We start from the raw sequence: 17,546 nt of genomic DNA, 5'->3' as shown, positions 1-17,546 counted from the left end.
TCACAGCAGTAGATCCGCTTATCATAATGATGTGCTGTCTTTTGAGTATTAAATATCTCCAAGTTGCTCCTTGAGGTTTTTTTTTTTTTTCCATTTTGAAAGATACTGAGCTATAACAGTGTGTTCTGTACTGAATGAGCTGCTGCTTGTAAGTGAGCAATCAGCATTATCTAAATAAATGAAATATACTTTGGGGCTCAACAAAACGCTTGTTAGGTTGAAACTAATCTGTAGGAAATGAATGGTGTTTGTTAGTCTTTGAGAACAGAGAAGAGATTCAGTTGGCGTTAGTATTTCCAATAGTGCCAACATAAATGTGCAAGTCTCTGCGATACAGAGCTTGTTATTGTTATCAGATGAGGAAAGGAATGTGGCGTTATGTAATTCAGAATTATTATTCAGCATGGAAATGGGCAGGCTGCAGAACACACTTGGACTATCCAGATGAATGTACAGCGGATGCTCTTTTGTGGCAAAAGAAAGCACTGTAAGCTGGGGGTTCCCAGAATGCTGCATGCCCACACTGCTCCACTGAAGTCCATGGATGCTGCTTGGACTCAGCACCCATGAAAGTCAGTCCAAAATGTGTTTTATTGAGTGACCACTTCGTGCTGTGTGTTTTTCCTTATTATTCTTGCAAGTTAAAGTGGGATGATAGGAGTCGCTCCCTTGAGAGCCATGAAAAGAGGATGTTCTTTGATAGCAAATCTGGCCTGCGCTGCCACAATTCTGAGAAAGCTGCATTTAAACCTCGTAACTTCCCAGAGACCACCATGCAGCGTTGTCATAAAACTTCAGATTGAAAGCATGCCACGTCTTTCATACTGCTCCACATCCCATATTTTTGTTCTCTCAACAACCTGTGGGCCGCTGCTCACCCACAGAACCCTATTTAGAAATGGGATGTGAACGTGCTTAGGTCCCTTAGACAGTCCTTCCACCACTTATGGCAGCTTCTGTTTTATTCCTTATTTCATTTTCTGTGCTTTTTTTTTTTTCTTTTCCTTCCAAAAGACCTTCTTCATAGTAACATTGTATTTTTGACAAGTGGGGGACATGTCAGGCACCAGAGAAAGGAAGCATGGTCCAGTGTCATGGGAGCTACAGGGTCACTTGACAAGAGACTCCTGTGCGTCCTTGGCAAGTAATTTAGGCTGAAAACACCAAAGGGCTGGGGAGCTTGGGCTGAGTGAGCTGCCATTTGGAGCTCTGTTTCCAAAGCAGCTAGCAAAGAAGCTACTTAAATCGATTGTGTGAAGTTAGACATTTGGAGATGAACCCCACCTTCAGCAATTAGGAGATGTCAGTTGGAGACTTGGACTGGTTTCTGACTGTCTGCTGGAGTGAAAAGATCCATTTTTCTCATCAACCCTCACACAGCTCTAAGCTAAGGTATTTTAGGTTATAAACTTTTAGGTAAAAAAGCAATTTGTAACTTAGAGGGGAAAAGACCTGACATTTTAAAGGCAAACTATCAACTAAAATAAAGTGAAAGGATTATTATGTGCATATGAAGGCTGGGGAATAAATGAGATATTTGTAAGTGACATATACAGATTGTTCATGGAAAAAATGATTGCTATGAGTAACGTGAAAATTAGTGCTGTACTGTGCTTTGGCATGCTCGTGCTTTTGTTTCTCTTCAGAGCTTGCTTCTATAGTTTGGCCATCTCTGTAGTGCCTGACCCCTCTCTCTTTTTTTGAGACTTCCTTTGTACTTGTGAGGTCCTTGGTTTATGCTGGGTACCACAGCTACTGGGACAGCAGTCTCAGATCTGACCCGAGCACTTCCAAATACTTTTGTCATCTTGAAAAGCCTGAATAATCAGTTGGCAGAATTTCCTGATGACAGAGCAGGTTGTGCACCGAGGCTCTGTTTTTTGCCCCAGTTCTGTGGAGTTTTAAAATTAATATAAAAATCCACACTGCGTCAACAAAGCTTTGCAGCATTTAGAGAGCCCTTATCTATCATTAAAGCCAAACTGAAGCATGTCCTGGTATGGTTTGTTGGGCAAAGGGCCTTCAAAGGTGTCACTACAGCTCCCAACCAACAGCACTCTCTTTCCCAGATGTGCTAATCTCCATCATCAATCTATCCCTCAAAAATAAATAAGGAGCATGTTCCTCGAGCAGGAAAAGCGTGTTGAAAGAGGATGAAAAACCTCAGAGGAGGGAGGTGTGAAAAAGGGTGGTTGTTAGGAGCTTGAAGGCAGGATAAAATAGAGCCGCGTCGTTCCCAACTGGCGTGTTTGTATGAGAACTTCCAGCTCTGTTTGGTTTTGTTTTGCTATCTGCCATTGACTGTCACATTTCACAAGTTAAGAAACATGTTATTTCTTTGTTTATTTTGTCAGTCTTAGATAGTCTCTGGAGGGAAATTATATCACTGTTTCAGTGGAATAGATTTAATTTGTTTGTGTCTTGTTGTCTATAGCATCTATCTAACTACTTATCTCTGAAGTTACCTCTCAGTCAAAGGTTTTCTGTTTTCTTCACATTTTAACAGGAGGGAATTTGCACTTGATTGCTTTGAACACTTTCTAAGTTTGGTCAGCTATCTATGTATTTATTTTTCTGTTCTACTGAGAGAAAATGGGAATTTAAAATGTATGGAGCCAGCAAAGGCTTAGCTACGATTTGTTTCTAATGTAGAGGAAAATTGCCCAAGTAATCTTATCCCATTCATACAACTAATATGGCTATGAGGCTCTGATGTGTTGAACAGTAAACACCATGCAACAGACCCTTAAGAACTGTAGCTTAAAAGATTTCTTGTTTTTCATCAGATGGTTCTAGCTTTTGATGAATAAATATCAGGTCCTGCTTGCATTAACATCCATGGGAGTTTTCATGGGTTTAAACTGGAGTAATAGAAGTTCCTAGCTTATAAGCATATTTTATAAAAATGATGGTTATAATGCATTATGCAGCTAAACGGTTCCACAGGGTAGCTCTGGAAGGAAGAGTATTCCTGATGCAAGCAGGCTACAAAGTAAAACATCCTATTCAAATTGAGTATATATATATAAAATTGTTGTCAACGTGTGGGCAAAGAATGACATGCAATCCCCAATAGATGTGGGATGAAATCCAGAATAATTTTTACTATATTCTCCAAACAACAATAACAACAAAAACCCACAAAAATTAAGAGATCCATGCAGGGAAAGGCTCTGATCTATGGGATACAGGAGAAATATTATATGGATATGGCAATTTCTTTGGGCTTAATATCTGTGGGTCAGCTCATGCACACCTTCACCAAGCAATGTGGTCTTTGAACAAATTTTAAAATACATGTATGCACACATCAAAATGTGTGGATGGAGATTGGAATTGTAGCAAAACATGGGGAAATAAAAACCAGACATTACCTGTATCATCTTTCATACAAAACCCTATCAACCCTGAAGTCAAATCCTTTCCCGCTATTATTTTTAGTGCACTTTTCATCTGCTACAGACTTAAACATTTTACTTTCTTTTATCAAACTCACTGTGAAGTACGTAGGCTAGATTTGAATCCACTCTTTGCCTAATTTTAGTGATTCTCTCCTAATCCTGTTTCTTAACCAAAATATCTTGTAACGTTTGGCTTTGGTATTTCAGAGCTGACACCAAACATGTTAAGGTACAATTTACTGCATTGTCTTGGCGGGTTTCTAATGGATCAGGACTTACACACCGCCTTATGGGGTGCCATAAGCGAACATTTTGCTAACCTATGGCTTTCTTGGAAGGGGTGGCTGCACTCTATTTTACATTTATCTTATGCAAAATTTTCCCCTGAATATACAAAAGATGAAATGTTGCTCATTCATATTATGGCTTGACCACAGTTCTGTTTCTAACATGTCACCTCCTTCCATTGCCACATCCCCACCATTCCTTTGAATCTTCTCCAGATCCAGTGGTTGTTGAATTTACATTCTTTGCTAGGCTGTTAATGAGTATATCGATTAATACTGGCTCCAGTATCAATCCCTGTGGGAGACCAATTGATACTTTCTCTCTTTTGACATAAAACCATTGATGATAACTCATTGGTTCCTGGCTGTTGATAGATTTTTATCTCCCCTATTGTGTTATTATGCAGGCTATGCAACTCCAGCCTTCCTATTGAGTTCATGTGTAGCACTAACCTAACAATTTACTAAAAATCTAACTATGTTATGTCTGCCTTCATTAATTAAATTCTCAGTATAATTGAGCCTGAGCTTTCATTCAGGCCTGTACAGTCTACTGCATGGTTCCACACAATTTTCACCATTTGTGTCGGGCTTCTTTTCCATAAAATACTGGGATAATTTAGATTGCAAAGGACTACAGAAGTCACCTGGCCCCAGCCCCTACTTGAAGCATTTCCTATTAGATCAGGTTGGCTAGGGTTGGATCTGGTCACATTTTGGGTACCTCCACTTGTGGGGACTGATTACATAGCACTTCCCTGGTCCTGCTGGCTGTTTTCTTGCTAATACAGCTCAGAATGTGGTTGTTCTTCTTTGCTGCTTCCTAGAGAGTTGGCCTGTGGTCTGCATTGTTGGTATTTCATCACAGATAGCAAGATATCAAGGCTTTGCATTTGGTTTTCTTGAACTTCATGATGTTTCTGCCAGCCAGCTCAAGTCCTCCTGAATTGTAGCCCTGCTGTCTGGCCTATCGACCGCTCCTCCTGGTATCTGGTGTGTCTGCAAACTTGCTGAGAGTGCAGTCCATCCCATCATCAGGTTGTTAATGAAGACATTAAGCAGTATTGGTCCCAGTATTGATCCCTGAGGGATGCCACTACTTACTGACCATTTTGTTTAGAAGCATGCAAGCACATTTACTTCTTGTGGTGGTAAGAATGAACAGCACAAGCCAGGCAGAGTGGGGAGATCCTGCCTCACTGACATTGCCATGTGAATGAGAAATTGTGACACTTCGCTCAAACTCTGCCAGGTGAGGCAGGATGAGAATGCTAGCAGTACAGCTGGATCTCAGAGCAGCCAGGTATCTTATGGGAAACAAAACTAACACTGCCTAAAAGGGCAGCTTCAATACCCAAGCTGTTTTAGCAGACCTGGAGTTGTGATCCTTTAGATTGGTCATTTCATGGCATTATCATGTACTTGTTCCAGCCTCCAAATTGATGGGCAGCAGATACAGCACAGGCCATTGACATTTCTCAAAGGTAGTGTGGTCCATGCTTGGGACCAAGTTCACATTTCAAGTTCTATGTGGATGAAAGGACTCCCCAAGATGTCCCTGCTTTCCTCTGTTAGTGCACGTTGGCCTGTTGTCATACCAAGTGCAATTAGCACAGCTAATGTAAATATTTGTCCACTCCGGAAGCTGCACAGTCCCAACTGTCTTCCCAGGCTACCAGGAGCTAGGAAAAGAGCCTCTTCTTAATACATCTGACACAATAAACATCCAGTTGCAGCAGCTATTGGAAGCCCTGGTTCTGGAGGAACCTGTACTGGAGAGGGCTGCTTAAGCAAATTAGATCTCAATTGAATCAATATGACTTTGGCACATGCTGAATGTTTAAGCACATGCTGAAGTGTTTACTATTCAGCCTCTCATTTAGTTTCCATTTAATTAAACAGGATCAGATTCTCAACGGATGTAAATCAAGGGAGTTTCTCCCAAAGGAGTTCTCCCAGTTTGCAATAATTGAAGGGTTGATCCGATGTCCAAACTCTACTTCTTTCCTCAGATATCCACGTATCCATCTGTCTGTCTGTCCACCTGCCTAACCTGTGTTATTTTTACCTCCAGAGTGATAAACTATTTGAGGAAGAGCTGCTGTCAGAAGCAGCCCAGAGGGACAGAGGTCTCATTAGGTACAAACGAAGTTCTGAGCCTCTGGTAAATGAAATGAAACTTTTCAGTTGTTGTTGTTGTTCAAGTCTGAGCTGATATAAGCATCTCTGCTTCTCCTGATACAGGCAAGGATATCTTTGGAAGTTTAGTGCTTCCTCTCCAGATAAAAGCAAGTCATTTGCTTCTTTCATCATGTCGCTACTAATTTCCAAACAGTCAAAGCTGCTGCTAATTTATTTACTGAACACTGAAGCCCTGTTAGCAGGGGCTGCTACTGAAACTGCTTTCTGGCCTTCGGCTTTTGTTTGTTGACAGCCTGATTTCCCAGTAGGCCATTTCCACCTGTGTTTCTGTTGTTTTTAGTGCATGTCTTTCTTTCTTCTTCCCAGTGACTGTCTCCCAAATGGCTCCTGAAGGCTTTTCTCATCTTCCCCCGCTCTCTCATCCCCTTCTCCCTCCCAGCTGCAAGGACTCTCAGCCCTGCTTTCAGTCATCCTGCAGTTAGTGGTTGTCTACACTGCTGAGCTCCCATGGGGCACTAATTTTTGTTTCAAGGACAAGATTCAAAAGAGTTTGCTACACACAGGTTGCAGGGTGCACCTTCAGATGTGCCTTCAAATAGACTTTGGAGATTTGAATATATGAGCTCCTGAAAATCAGTTTTTAAATTGCAAGGGAGGCCTATTAAGTGCTGTAGAAAAAAAAAATTTTTTTTTTTTTTGCTTTTCTATTTTAAAAGCCACATTAAAAAGTGATTTTTTTCCCCCCTTCCTCTCTCCCATGACATTGGGTGGAAATAGAAATTAGGAGACTGCCATTTCCCTTTAACTTCATTCATATCAAAGGAAGAGAGATGACAGGATAAAATGATTCAGAGAGTGGCCAGCACACTCAGTGTCTGGAGAAGCTCCTGAAGAAGGATATTGAGATGTTGCAGTAGTTTCTTTGCAACAACCCAGTGTGCTGGGAGCTTTCAGTGTGAGAGGGGCTCTGAGATGATTTCCATGTCTTGAAAAATTGGGAGGCTGCACAGCTTTAAGGATTTTTTTTATTAAGATACGGTTTTAATTTTACTCCTTAAATTATCCAGCCTATCTCGTGAGTGTGTGTGTTTCTTGATGTACGCCTTGCTTCATACAGAACTTCTGTTTTGCTTCATCTCACCCCAGCAACCTGTGCTGGCATCCATGGACTGACAACCAACGTCTGCTCTTCTGGGCTGCAAAATTTCTCATTAGCCCATAGATTCAGTTCAACTGGGATTTTACTGCTTCAGTTTTGCTGGCAGATTTGGGATTTTAGCCCAAAAAACAACGTAAAACTGCTAATCTCCCAGTTTAAATCAGCAATTGCAGTTCGGGAGGGTCTTCTGGCCCTTGGTTTCTCAAACTGGACATGTACATCCTTTGGATTCTTCAGATTCTTTCCCGTTTTTGCCTCCATTTGCAATTTGTCAAACAGATGGCAACACTGTCTGACCCCAAACTGGCATTGTGAGATTGGTCAGAAATAAATATTGATGGGAAAATGTGAAACTGTAATCAAAGCAAGGGGAGGAAATCTTCAGTGTCCAAAGGCATGTATGTTGATGGGAGGCCACATCTGCACCTGGAACCAGAAGGTTGGCATCCAAGCTGTTATCTCGTGGTCTTAGTGAGTCTTTTAGCCGCCGTGTCCTCCATTTCCCAGTAACATTGCAATAAGGCTAATATTTACCTGGCTCACAGTCAGAACAAATTAACATTTGTAGAGTGTTTGGAAGTCCTTGGGTGAGCAGACTCCTAGTGCTAAGCAGGACCTGTATTGTCAGTGTAACATTGATGTGGCTGTGCAGGGCTGCTTGCACAAGTGTATGCACTGCCTCATCTCAGAGCTCTCGGGTTGGCACGGGATGTGAGAACAAACCCAGCAGTCCTTGACAATCCGTGTCATTTTCCTTTGAAATGAGTGTATTTTCTTTGAGAACAGAGCTTATCGTGTTATCTCGAACGAAAGTTATGTTCTGCCTTTTACAGTTGCCATGATGCAAATGTCATTTGTACTCTCCTTCTTTATGAAAGTTAACAGTTATTTAAGAGATCAAAGTTAATTATCACTAAGGAGATCATTTTTACCTATCAACCCACTTCTGTAACCCCACTATCACAAGTAGAAGCTTTATGCTAATCAGTTTTCTAATTTCCATAAATTACTGATAGAATTACTTTTTTTTTTTTTCAGCATGAAAGTAGATCTGTTGGTGAAAGCTCTTGAGAGGTGCGGAGACAGGGAGGAAACGAGGTAAGGTGTATTTCCACGAGTTCGCCAGCTGAATGTGGTACCAAGAAAATAAAATCCAAATCATTAGGTTCATCGCATCACCAAACTTGGAGATGCTGCAGCTTCCCTGCACTGCAGAAACCTGATGCACACACATTGTTTCAATTTAACATGGTGATAGGAATGGAATAGAACGTGAGGATCACTGTGTGACCCTATTACATGTGAAGTGTCTCTATTAGAGCCGCAAAGACAGCATGCCAGAGGAGCTGAAACGTGTTGATAGAAACAAACAGATATACCTTTTTAAAAGCAGCAGTCAGAAACTCTGCAGTATGATCTGAGCGTGTTCTGCTGGAGAGGGCAAGGTAGTCTATCCTAGGGGAAGATGATATTAAGAAAGAGAAAGAAACCCCTTCCGCTCCATCACAGCCCTTTCTGTGCAGTGAGCTTGCCAAATGGAAGCTGCTGCTGTGGAAGTTGTTACTGCTATGACTGACAGCTGCTGTAAAATAACCTCAGCTACAGCACGGGAGGGAAAACTAGAAATCAGAATGAAAGGGATGTGGGTATTTTGGGTCTCCCCTTGGTCTAAAAGTTGAGCAAAATAATTGCTTGGTAATTAACGAGCTCGTTGCTATGCTGCTCCAGCTTTATAGTCTGATGCAGATGAATTCCAGCATAAATTAAATCATCTCCAATCCAAGGACTAAACCTAGAGACAAAATTGTATCTCTTCAACAACAGAACCACACCATACTTCTAAAGCTTCATTTTACACTCCACCCCCACTGGGCATTGATGTCCATTTGACCACTGCTCCCTCCAGTAGGGCAAGGCCTGGGCTGCCCTGGTGACTTCTGTTATTGCCAATGTACCCATGGCATTTTCTAAGGCATCTGAAGTATTTGCGGTGGTTTTGGCAGTTCCTCTTCCCTCCAGCAGCTGCGTTCTGCTCTTCATTTTCTTTATAAAGATTAAGAAGAGCTCCGTAAGTCTCTGCCTTCAAGGAGTTAAGCAAGAGAATAATGATTTGGTGAGAGCTTTCTGACTGCAAAATGGTCACATTTTCCACATTTCTTAGGAACACAGAATTGGCAGGGAGCTCACTTCTGGCTTCAGGAGGAAGGCAGGAGGTGTGGGCTGAAGCCCACTGAACACCTCAGCTGTTGTCATGCAGGAGCCTGAAGCACTCCGTTCCCCGAGCTCCAGGAGGAGCCCTGCTGTGCAGTAAGACACAGCCATGACCTGTGCCATGTCCCTCTCCCATTCACCACCCCATAATCCCTCAGAGCTCCATGTGGACCCCGGCAGCCCCATGTCCTGTATGGAGGGGGCACTGAAAGCATTCCAGGACAGGGGACAGAGGACACCAAAAGGACCTTGGCTTCCCTCTGGCTGTGAGTTTTTGAGTCTCTGCTTAGTGAAAAGCAACACTAAATTATGTTCTCTCCTGATTTTTTATTCTTTGACCTTCATGTCTCCTGCACACATGCATCTATTTTTCTTCAAACAGGCGCCATCCCACTGAAATCAGCAGGACTCTGTGGTGCTCTGAGGAAGGCATACATATGCCTGGATCAAGTTGATATTTACAGAAGGCTCCTTTTGAATTGGCTTTTGATTATACACCTATGTCAGAAGGTGGACAGTGAGACTCAGTGTGACTTGTTTCCATGAGAAAAAGATGGTGAAAGATTGCAAAGTTAACCTTTAATATTACAGACCTTTTTCAGCTGTCATGTACAGCACTGAACTGTGTATTTCTGGTTGAAAGGGAACATAAGCTATGATCCAGAACACAAAAGAGTTTAGAAAATGTAACCTTCGTGAATATGGTTTGGGTTTTATTATCTCGCTTATGTATTCCGCTTGATATCTGTAGGATAATATGATCAGTGAGTTGGAATCTTTCCTTGTTTCTACCAACAAAAAAATCAATCCATTAATAGGCCAATAAAATCCTGGGATTTGGAGAGAGGGGAGGAGGAGAAGTAATTGCATTGTTCTGATGCTAACGAGGCACATTTATCTTAAAATAACTGATTAAAGCCTGTGCTGGCACATGGCCTTTGCACAGGAAAGCTTGTTGCTTACAGGTGTGTTGTGCTGCATCTGTTGGGATGAGGGGAGCCCATATCCTCCTGCTCAGCCCTTCCCTACAGCCCCAAAGCCACAGGGATGGGCTCACAGCGGGGCTGGCCAGGGGCATGCAGGGGTTCCTGGGGCACTCCGCACTGCTGATAAATAGTTGCAGGGATGCATGATTGCATAATGATAGCCACATTCATTCACCTGTCTATCAAAAGAGATGCATTAAAGTTTGAGCTCTCTTCCCCTGGGCCCACAAAGAGACGTTTGAGTGTTAGTATATACTCTTTAACATACCTCCTAACAGTGGGCTAAGTGCAGTGGGGTTAAACAGAGTCCCTTTTGCTTAGTAATCCATTAGCTAATGGGTGTGTAAGCCCATCAATTTTCTGTTTATTCCCTAACCCCATTAGGGTACACCTGCTGTGCATAAAAAATACACCTGACAAATCAGAGTGATAGCTGAAATAAAATAAATATCAAGTGTTGTTATAGCTGATCCATAGTGTTTAAAGCAGAAAGGGCATAACAGTGATTTGTGAGGGCAGAATGCAGCACGGCACACCGGCAGCACGTGCAGGTTGACATCCATCCATCCATCCATCCATCCATCCTCTCGTGATCTCACTTCACCTGCAGGCAGTGGTGGCAGGCAGCCGTGTCCCCATCCTCCAGGTCTCTCTGGGGAGCTGACGTTCACCTTCAGACGCTGCCTCCCAGCTCTTCTCCTTCTGGAGAGCCCCAGTGCTGCTAAGTGATAGATTAATTATTTGCGGGGAGTGAGAGCACGGAGGCAGCCAGAAGCTTCAAATCTGTCTCTGGTACCAGGGCCATTTGTTTTGTCACTTCAGCGGCTTTATTTATTTATTTATCTTATGGCTCCCCTTGCGATTAAAACTGTTGAAACAGCTGTTATCTGGTAGCTGCTCTCACCGGGCTATTTCCTGATGTCAGTCAGTGGCTGTGGGGCTGCAGCATCAATCGGAGCCTGAGGAGAGGCAGCCACGTCCTGGCTGTCCCCACACCCTGAAGGAGCTGCCCGTGTTGTGCAGCACATCCCATTGCACAAGGGTTGAATCTGGGTACCGCAGCAACGGAGCCACAGAACCCACTATTGAAAGCCAATCAATGCTGAAATTAAGAGACTGTTGGAAAGTTGACCAAAAGGAGGATTTGTGTTTAAGAAACAGAAACAGAGCGCATTCGTCACCTAATAGGAAGGCTGATGAGAATAAGATGAGCAAGGCATGTTGTTCAAGGTGGTTTGACCAGTACAGGAAACTTGCTGGGGCAAAAGAATGGGCTTTGAATGATGTGATCTCAATCTCCACAAACAGGAACCAGATGTCCTCTGCCACCAAGGTGAGTGCTAAGCAGAAGGGGCAGGGCAGGTGGGTGGAGGACAACACAGGCAGACAGACATCCCAGGATGGCATTTAAATCCACAAGTCTGGGATGGAGAAGCCTTGCCATCTTTGTGGAGGTGGAAAAGGGAATAGAAAGCCCCTCAGTCTGAGAAAAGCTTAGGAACAGGTTTCAGGGCTTGGAGGTGCACAGCCTAACCTCAGATGAAGGGGACTGTAACCACTGATGTCACTACTCCTTTTGCTGTCAAAGCAAAGAAGCATTGTGCAGGTTTTCAGCAATCACATTCAGCACCACAGGCCTGAGAGAACCAGCTGAATCCACAGAGCTGAAGAGCTCAGCTTAGATTAAGACACATTCAAAGGAAAAAAGAAGCAGTGAGAAGGAAGAGAGCAGGTCAACCCAGTCCTGCAGCAGCCACTGAACTGCTAACTACACCATCTGGGTAATGGAACGGAGGGAGGGTTTGCAAATCCAGCCTGAGCTGCCTAATTCCTTATCCAGAAAGCACCACTTTTAGGCAATGAACAGTGACAAAATGAACAAAGCAAGTCACTGGTGTTGGGTTGTATTATCTGCAAGCTTTGGCATTTTCCAGCCGAATGGTTGCCACTTCTTCCCAGCCCACTGCTGCTATTATTTTTACAACATGACTGTTGAGAAGTGTATCATTCATAACATACCTATCATAGAGAGATTCCTTTTTAAATGCTTAGGGAGATAGAGGGCTACAAACCCTGGGAAATCAACTATGCCTAATATATTATGTAGAAGTTCTGTAATCATTATTGAACTAAAGTGCATTGAGTAAGTGGATAAAATCAGTCCCACTGTAGCATAAGTCTCCAGAGAGCACAGATAAAAATGCCTGGTACTTAAGTAGAAAAAGGTAACAAAATATTTCCAGTCCCAGCAACTGCATTTTCCCCTCTATATAAATAGGGAACCCTCAGGAGAAGGCAATGATGCAGCAGAGGTTGAAGGCAAAGTTAATGGTGGCGCGGTGGGGGAGCGAGGCAGTGCCTGGGGCAGGCTGACGATGAGTAACGTGCCGTGGAAATGAGGCCGAAGGCAGAGCCTCACTAGCAAGGAGGCAGAGGGGTGCAGGCAGGCCCCCATACAATGCTATGGGGTGGGGGGGCTGGGAGGGCACAGAGGAAGGTCACAGGCCTACAGCCTCTAGAAGAGCCTGGTACAACGTTTGAGCTCCTCTTTCCTCTAAACACTGCAGAGAAGTGAATGTTTTACCAAGGATTCACCTTGAGGCTTGCTTTCTAGAGCTTGTTGTGGCTCCTGCATGGAGTGACACAGTTTCCCACTCCAACACAAACATACATCTGCAGATTTGTTCCTACTGAGCTGAGCTGTTACCTTTCTGCAAACCCTCCTCACTACCAAATTTATCCTGTGGGATAATCTGTGCCCATGCACAGCACTCCCGGATGTAGCCAAATAGAACCGGTCCTTGCCCCCTCATACACATGGTCGAGAGCTGTCAGATTGCAATGAATCACCCCAACGTGGTGTACCAGCTGCAATCCCACTGAAACCCTTGGAGGGTCTGACTTAACAAGTCAGGCAAAGCTTGCTGTGAGTAAATGGGGGAGAATTAGAGCTTCACCCTTCTGCAACAAAGGAGGAAACTTTCCTCCTTTCCTCCTCACTCTCCTCACCTTACAGGATGTATATGACAGAGCTTGCTCTTTATTTCAAGAAAGGCTTAAGTGATCTTTCAGATTATTTTCTTTTCCTGAGATCTTCAGACATGCATCCACATGGATGATAAAGTTAAGGTCATAAATATTGAAAATAATAGGAAGGAAAAACATGTCAGAGTATTTTATTTGCTGCTCCTGTTGTAGGCCTCCACAAAAAAAGCCACTTTTAGAACTGCAACCCCCGCTGCTAGGCTGCGATCTGGATAGTCATCGGCATTCAAGTCCTGAAATGACTATATTAAAGTTTTCTAAGATGTGTGCTCTTTCACATGACCTGCCAATCATGTTGGAGCAGTGCCATAAGCTCTGGACTAGCTGTATCCTCAGGGGCACCTAGGAAAGGAAAACAGAGGAGAGTTGTGGGGTTGGAACTATTACTTATTTATCTAAAGTATTGACCTGACCTCCCCTACTGAAATATCAGCATTAGCTGCTAGGGAAAAGGGATGCCAGAGCAGATCCTTCTGGGAAATAGGGGAAGCAGAGATGTCAAATGAAGCCCAAATCAGGCAGCATCCCATTGAGATAAAAGGAGACAGTGAGGGGGGCAGGGAGGTGGCAATGACTCAAGAGTGGGTGGGCAAGGAGGCTGCAACCAATGGGACCAGATATCTTGCTGAAGCTGACAGACTATGTAACAGCATGCTGAGATGCACCCGTAGTGTATGGGATGAACTTCGAATGTTCACTATTAGGCTTTGTATATATTTACAGTAATGAAATATGTTTGTAAAAGGAGAAGGAAGCAACCAGAAAATGTTGCTTAATGTCATAATGAATGGAACTGAACAACGGAAGGGCCATGGCTCTGAGATGATGAGAGAGATGGTCCTCTGGAGTGCCAGTTTGGTGTCTGAAGTGAGCACCCAGGCCCAAGTGAGGAAAACAGACTGAAATGGAATTGCGGAAAGAAAGTTATTGGCATTCTTCAAGACAAGGAGGGCATTTCTCCTGGAATCAACACTGAAGAACTTGTTTTGCTTAGCCACCAGCCAAGCAGATTGATAGTGGCAGCATTTGTTTTTTGTGCGTCCAAACTGAAGGCCTAACACAGGAGAATAGAAAAGTACATTGATGTGAATAATGAATGCATTATAACATTAGCCATATAGCAGAGGAACAGGCTTCAGTGACAACATCCCTAAAAAGAAAAAAAGAGGTGATGAGTGTAAATAAATATAACATTCCTAAGATGAAGTGGATGTATTTCTGAAAAAGCCTGGACAATGTGGACTTCGATAAAGCATTTCTCGAAATGCTGTCCCATGAAATAGGAGGGGTCCAGAGCTGAGATGGGAGCCAGGGACTCTGATAGACCTCCAGCCAATTGTTAGCGCAGTAGCCTGGTTCGAACACGTATAAGAGGATGGGTGAACAAAGGGTGTAAAGCGGGAAGGAACAGGGGAATTAAAAAAAAAAAAAAAACAAAAAAAAAACAAAAAAACAAGCACATTAACATAAAATAGGTCTTCAGCTAACCCATGAAATAGCAGAAGACCCGCAGACTGTGATGCTAAGCAGGCTTATGTGAATGATTACATGAAGCAGCTGTGGCATAAGCTTGTAGATATGGAGAAGGGCTCCAAAGAGAGTAAATAGAAACACAGACAAGGCCAGGAAGCCAACAGTGAGGGTAGCTTGTTTCGCTGAGGTTTCTTTAAACAAAGAAAATTAGAGGCATCCCCATACAAAAACAGCCAATTCCATTGCTCACTGGATCCAAAAGGCTGAAGCAAAACTCTGGTTCTAGGCAGAGAACCATTACATAATCCACAAAGAGGTTTCTGATATTACATCCTGAATTTTTTTAGACTGCTTTTTATCTACATGTGACCTGACTTATTTCCAGTGAGCAGAAAACCTCTGGCTGCAGTGAGAGCTGCCAGAGTCTACACCATGTCAAAAGGGGCTTAGAAGAATTATCCCAGGCAGAAGCAGCAGATTTCTCATGAAGACAGAATAAGCATGCAGCCAACTTTTTTCCTCTAGCAACTTCAGGGATGATTCTGCTAATATGTAAGGGCCAGCCAACACTTTACATTGCAAGAAGCAACTTTCAGCTACTTATATTTGCAGCAAATTTAAATTTTCTAAGAAGTGCAATGCTATATTGGAATGGAACGTACCACAGTAATATCGGGACAGTAAAGTCTTCAGCTACAGCAAGTGAGAACAAGCCCAAATGCAGCAGCCTGGATGCAGAAATGAAAGAAAGGAGCTGCTTACCTTTGGAAGACCTCAGGTAGGCAGGGATCTCCAGTAAAAGATGCCCTCACTTCCACTGCCAACCCTTAAAAGAGGTCTGGGAAGGGGTCGATCCTGGCTCCACCCTTTACAATCACTCAGGAGCACTGCATGCACCTGAACTCCCCTGGGCTGGCCCTGCCTTCCCTCCAGGTGCTCCATCACTGCTTCAGGCCATTACTCAGCAATTCTGCTACATTAAGTAAATTTTATTTTAATTCAAACTGAAATTCCAAGTCCCTATTCCTACCAGAGAATGCTCAGAGCTTTGCATTGGGCACAGCATATAAAAGTTTTCAATTTTCCCCAAAGTCTTCTGTACTACAGCTACTTGAGGACCAGTTGGGTGCCACTGTGTCAATCATCCTCATCCCAGAAGTAAAATTCTTTATCGTCCCCTCTAACCAGAGAAGTCCAAAATGAGATCAAACATGATAGATAATGGATATGTCATTTAATAATGGCAGTAGAATAGAAACATTTTACAGAAGGGTCCACCATGGTCAAGCAGCTACGTACAGCTCAACTTGCTTTGATGCAGTTCTTGCAGCTGGCCGTGTGTGTAACTGAAGACCTGGTCCAGAGTGCCTAATGGCAATGGATGTGTTGCCACTGACTCAACTGATACTGAGATGAAAACTTATCTCCCTACAGTGAATATAGTATGCCTTTGTTCTGTACTTCATGATGACTGTGTTTAGATGGCCAGCTCTTTGCAGTTGGGTACATAAAGTTAGATATGCTCCTGAAATTCACCAGAAATACAGGTGAGCTCTTCAAGCAATCAACGGAGTAAAACAGTAGAAATAGTAAGGATAATGATATGACGGTGAACAGACAGCACTGGGAGTGAGGATCTTTTGAAATCCACTAGCAACAGAATAAGAGGAGTTTCAGTGCACCAGAATTTGCAGTGTTTCATTGTGTAATTCCACAAAGTTCCGCTTCTCCTTAATTTCAGAAACACAACTCAGCAGCCTCTGGCTTCTATGTTTTAGTTATTCTCATCTACTAGCCAGAAAAAGAAACACACAACTAGGAGCTGTATTCACAGACAGGAAGTAACTTTAATTAAATATTGTGAAAGTTGAAAAGTTTTTACAGCTTGAGTTTCTGCAAAAAAATTATAACAATCTCTACAGTAGTTAGTTTCTCTAACAATAGAACTGTACAGTGTGTGTGTCTATTCAAAAAGATTTAGATAAGAAGGTGAAAGGTTAGTAGTTTCAGAGATGACTTCATTTTAGCTGCATTCTAGTACAACTGTGAGGAAATAGGCATACTTGATGCAATCCAGTCATTGTGAAGCTTCACCTTTTTAAAATTGAAATCTGGACGTTTCCACTTAAAGCCATATTCTGTAAACAGCTGCATCTTTTACTTTGTAAAAGATAAGGGTGGTGCGGGGGGTGGGGAGGGAGTTACAAAGTCCCATTGAACAGACCACTACAAATAGCTGCAACAAAACAAAATGATGCATGTTGTCAGAGGATCTTTGGACACTGGTGTAGAAGACTACAAACATAGATGGCCAACACTGGTGTCAAAATCGCAATGACTTTGAGTGGAGCCCTACAAGAGTAATTGATGGTGTCACTGGACAAAATATGGCTTTAAATTTGATTACATTGTCGTGCTGTTGCTTACTATGTGAATTAGAATAACCGCTTGGAATACAGAGAAGCAATAAACTGATGTCTCTCACATTTTCCAGTTTTTTCTCCTTTTATTTTCTCACCATGAAAAAAAAAGTTCCTGCTTTCTTCCCTTCCCCTAAATGATCACACTGTGACATTCTAGTGAAAACCATTGCAGAATTCATACAGGAAGCATGCACAGTTGCAGCATCGTTGTAAATGATTTCTTGCTCGACTAGAAAAAAGTTATATTGTTTTAAGGTAACAAAACAGTTCTTTTGTGCTTTTCAATTCCTTTTTTTTTTTTTTTCTTAGAATGTTAGTGATGATTGACAGTTCTGGTGCACAGTACAATGTACAAGTGAAATGAATATGATTTGCATTGTTAAGGCATCCAATCTGCTGGTTTATATTTACGTGAAAGA

The 17,546-nt window shown here is 42.7% G+C and overlaps 1 long non-coding RNA gene across 3 annotated transcripts in view; it reads left to right on the top strand.

Moving 5' to 3' along the window:
* The window catches only part of LOC116231927 (uncharacterized), a 94,438-nt gene extending 78,008 nt beyond the window's left edge, over positions 1-16,430 (top strand). Inside the window, exons 4-6 of one of the 3 annotated variants that reach the window (XR_016471283.1) lie at positions 8,028-8,087; positions 9,151-9,466; positions 9,583-16,430. This is a non-coding gene — a long non-coding RNA (uncharacterized LOC116231927). The remainder of the gene's footprint in view (positions 1-8,027; positions 8,088-9,150; positions 9,467-9,582) is intronic. The other 2 variants (XR_016471284.1, XR_016471285.1) reach the window with 2 other exon arrangements.
* Positions 16,431-17,546: the final 1,116 nt, after the last annotated feature.

This window comes from Phasianus colchicus, chromosome 15 (genome assembly GCF_987193195.1).
Source record: "Phasianus colchicus chromosome 15, bPhaCol1.hap1.1, whole genome shotgun sequence".
In the NCBI taxonomy this organism is placed as follows: Eukaryota; Metazoa; Chordata; class Aves; order Galliformes; family Phasianidae; genus Phasianus; species Phasianus colchicus.
Note: the sequence above shows the minus strand (reverse complement) of the source record. Positions and strands in the feature narration are given on the sequence as shown.